The following is a 4703-nucleotide window of genomic DNA, read 5'->3' as shown; positions in this document are numbered from 1 at the left end:
AGATAATTTCTCAAAAGTGCATAAGTGCGATTCAGAGAAAACGAACGTGCGCACAAAAACACGTGCGTACGCCTAATTAATATCATTACCATATAAAAGAGCACACGCCAATATCCGAATTTCTATGCTTGAGAATGACGATCACAAAGAAAAAAAAAACTTTACAGAGTCTGAAATTGAGGTCCTGCTGGCGGAGGTAGAGGTTCGTGTGGGGACGCTTTTTATTTAATAATGTGTCGACAAATGTGTGTGTGTGTGTGTGTGTGGTTATATTTTTTTCTATTGACTATTATCAAACGCTCAAAACTGTGGAGATGATAGTGGACTTCAGGAGGAGCCCCCCTGCTCTCCCTCCACTCACCATCATGAACAGTTCTACCAGAAAGACTCAGGAGGTGAACATAGAACTCCAAAGTATTTATTTACAAAACCAATACAAAGAACAGAATTATTTTGGCGTAGGTCCCATCCGTAGCTTGAATTAGACATTGTAGATTCCAGCTATTCCTGCCGAAGGCGAAGGCAGGGCGGAGCCTACCCCCGCATGGACGGGGCCAAACTGGTGGTGGTGGGGAGGATGAAGGTTCCATTTATTACACGATTATGGTCTCCGGTCTAAAAAAAAAAACCTGCATGTGATTTGGCATTTGTTTATATTTACACAGTTTCCTAATGCTGATCAAATGTGCCATTAATGTACTGACACAAAAATATATAGTGTATTTTATAGAAATATAACTGATGTAAATGACAAAAACAAAGTTTAAGGCTGATGTCTCTATTCACTTTCACAGAAGCAAAGCAGATGTCACTGGAGCGAGCTCTGGGGCTGGAGCGCCCTCCCTGGGCTTGACTGGGGATCAGGAGCCCTCCCTGGGCTTGACTGGGGATCAGGAGCCCTCCCCGGGCTAAACTGGGAATCTGGAGCCATTACTGGGCTTAAAGGGGGATCTGGAGCCCTCCGTGGGCTATACTCGGGAACAGGAGCCCTCACTGGGCTGAACTGGGGATCAGGAGCCCTCCCTGGGCTGAACTGGGGAACAGGAGCCCTCCCTGGGCTATACTCGGGAACAGGAGCCCTCCCTGGGCTGAACTGCCGACACTGGAGCGAGCTCTGGGGCTGGAGCTGACACTGGAGCTAGCTCCGGGGCTGGAGCCGACACTGGAGCGCACTTATGAGGAGCAGGCACTGGAGCGAGCTCTGGAAGGCGCTTACGAGGAGCAGGCACTGGGGCTGGAACCGACACTGGGGCCTCATGAACGTATGCCTGGCTTGCTATATTAATGTTCGTGGGGCTTGCCATATTAACGGCCGGTGAACTAGAGTAGGCCGCGGATGGCGGGCTGGTTCTGGCTTGGAGCAGGACGCTCTCCAGACACCGGAGGATTCCTTCCCTCCAGCTCAGTCCCGTGGTGTCTGGGAGGTCCACGGGGCGATGGTAGTTGGCCCCGAGCCAGAACAGAGAATTAATGGTGGCGTCATCGAGGGCCGTAGCCGCGGCGAGCCCGCAGAACTCCCAGGAATACTCGACAAAAGGGAGATGTAGGCGAGCTAAGGCGGAGAACAGAGCGGAAATTTCCATAGCCACGGGGAAAACAAAAGACTTTTCAAAAAGGCGGAAAAAACAAACGCGAGGAAAAGTCGCCGCTCACTTTTTGTGTGGTCTGGAATTCTGTCACGGGTTGGTACTGTGAGGAGCACAGAGCGAGGAACGAGGAGACCAGCAATACAAAACAAAGGACTTTAATTCTTTTTTTCAGGGAATCACACGTAGCACAAGGAATTGACAAACAATTCCAGACAAGGGAGAACAGAACGGGCTAGAACTAAATAGGGCAGATAACGAGGGGCAGACAGGTGATGGGGATAACTAATAACAAGGAACAGGTGATACTAATAATGGGAAAAGGAACTGGAAGGACCAAATAAGGACAACAGGAACTAAACGGGAACATACACGTGACAACCGTGACTGTACATGTTTTTGTTTTTTTTTACATAAAAAGTTTTTTGTTTACAGTCTTCCTTTAATGTACATTAATATAAGACAATACTGCAAAAACAGTACTGCCAAGGTGTTATATTCCTGTTATATATTTGTTGTCCAACATTTCTATTTTTTCTGTCATTAATTTAGTTTCATATGTTGGTATTAATTCAGTGTTTATAATGCTAATACTTGAACTTTAAATAATTTCAACCGAAACTGACATGGTTTCTAGAGAGCAAAGGTTTTGTGAAAAAAAGGAAGACTTAAACACAAAATCTGTAAAATAAACTGTTAAAAGGATTTAATGATCACTAGTCTAGTGATGGTACGTTATTGTTGTCATTATTCAGGTTGTGTATTTCAGCTTTAATGTACGTTTTTTTAAACAAAGCAGCTAATATTTGCCATAGCGACAGCTAGAAGCTAGTGGACTGCCGAGTCGCTTTCACTCCAGAATGGCGGAAGCGTAGGGCTGCTGCTGCTGCAATGGAATGTTCTATTGGCTTTCACCTCTTGTCAGTATAAGTTCTTTGTGCAATTATTAATATACTGTAATTTAGTGTAGGATTGTGGGAAATCAAAGGCAGTGAAGGATACATCCATTCTCTTACGGAGCTGACGAGATGAGAGACGTGCGGATCCATCTGCAAGGCTTTATTTAAAGACATGGTCAACACAGGCAAGAGTCGGACAATGGCAGAAAGGTATATAGAGGGCAAGACTGAAGAGTAATCTGAAACACAGGCGATGGTCCAGGCGAGAGGTAAACAGTATCAGAACAGGGCGAGACGAGAGGGGTAATCCAAGACAGGCGATATACTTCAGGGCAGGCAGAGATAATACAGACACGAATGGCTAAAACAGGCAATAAGCAGGAATAAACAGGAAAGGCAATAAACAGGAATAAACTAGACTTTCACTCAGAAAACTTGGAATGGCTCCGCAAAGCAGCTGTCACTAGGAGAGTAATAAAGGCAGAACAATACTCGGCGACTTGAGCAGGATCTGAGTGGGTGTTTTATAGTGTGTGTTATAGCTTTCAGGTGAGTGTGTGATTGGTTACAGCTGTGTGCAATCAGTGCAATGGATGATGGGAAATGTAGTCCAGGGTATAGTGTAACAGTCTGTGTAGTGTGAGAGTCCATGTAGTGAGCGGGTGACCTCTGGTGGTGAGTGAACGGAAGTTCATAGACCGGATTAGTGACATAGCCCCCCCCCCCAAGGAGCGGCTTCCAGAAGCTCCTAATTCAAAATAATCCAGGAGGGCGGTGGAGCGGAGGCGGAACAGGGGGAGGGACGGAGGGCCAGGTCCACGTGGAAGTGGAGGGACCGGAGACTGGGGCAGAGCAGGGTACCCAGGCTGAACCGTTTTTGGCTGTGACAGACAGTTCACAATCAACCCCCATGGCTGGTTCAGAACAGGACGAGAGTTCAGAGATGGCCTCCTCGGCCAGTTCAGAGCAGGATAAAAGTTCATAAATGGCCCCCGTAGCCCTTACAGGACAGGCAGAGAGTTCACAGACGGCCTCCATAGCCGTGACAGGACAGGCAAAGAGTTCACAGACGGCCTCCATAGCCATGAGAAGACAGGACGAGGATTCGCAGACGGCCTCAATAGCCGTGACAGGACAGGCAAAGAGTTCACAGACGGATACCACTGACACCTCTGGAGGTTCTGCAGCGGATGCCGCCAGCTCTGGAGGTTCTACAGTAGTAACATCAGGAAACAGGTAGAGTGCATTAACATTCTCCTTAGCTGGACAGGTACAGCGTTTATCAACGGTTCCTTTGACCGCGACATGACAGGCTGAAGGTGCATTGCTGGGCGCCACCACCGCGCAAGGAGCTGAAGCGAGCACCGCCATCTCGGGAGGTTCTGCAGCATGGGCCGCCACCTCTGGAGAAGCTACAGCGGGCGCCATCGTCTCGGGGAACACGGCAGCATGCGCCACTACCTCGGGAGGATCTGCAGCATCAGCCGCCACCTCGGGAGACATCACAGTGGCCGCCGCTATCTCTAAAGTTCCGCCGCCTCCTCGGGAGACATCATAGTGGCCGCCGCTATCTCTAAAGTTTCAGTGGTCGTGTACGCAGCCCAAATACACCATAAAGCGATCCCCATTGTGGGGAGCGCTACAGACAGGGGAAATAGTTCAGGAACTGGAGGGATTGAGAGCGCTGGTTTAGGGATACCAGCTGCATGTGCCGACACCAGCAGTGGGTCCTCCGTGCTGGATGCCAGTCTGGGATACTGGAGAACAGTCCTTGAGGATCTGGGTGCAACAGACAGTAAGTGACAGGACTCTGAGCGAACAGACGTGATGTGACGTGACTCTGGATGATCAGTTGTGATGTGACGTGACTCTGGATCAGGGATGGGCAACTTCGATAGTGACGAAGGCCAGCATTTTTTCTCCTTTATAACAAGGGGCCAGATTACTAATCCCCGTCCACACACCTTTTACACCGTCTTACTCAATTTCCTTTTTATTGAAGGAAATTAAAGTATAACTAATGTCATTTGTTTTTAAAGATTTCATTAAGTATAAAACTTTTCAAATCAAATTTAAGACCTTTAAAGACCTTTTTAAGATCTGCACTTCACATTTCAGCCTTTAAACATTTTTTTAAGAAAGGGGATGAGTCAAAAGTATCAATTATTATATTAATTTAAACAATTATTATCAATTAATTATTATATTAAATAACATA

Source organism: Sinocyclocheilus anshuiensis, unplaced genomic scaffold, assembly GCF_001515605.1.
Source record: "Sinocyclocheilus anshuiensis isolate Anshui unplaced genomic scaffold, SAMN03320099.WGS_v1.1 scaffold1044, whole genome shotgun sequence".
NCBI lineage: Eukaryota > Metazoa > Chordata > Actinopteri > Cypriniformes > Cyprinidae > Sinocyclocheilus > Sinocyclocheilus anshuiensis.
The sequence above is the reverse complement of the archived record's forward strand: the minus strand, read 5'-3'. Positions refer to the sequence as shown.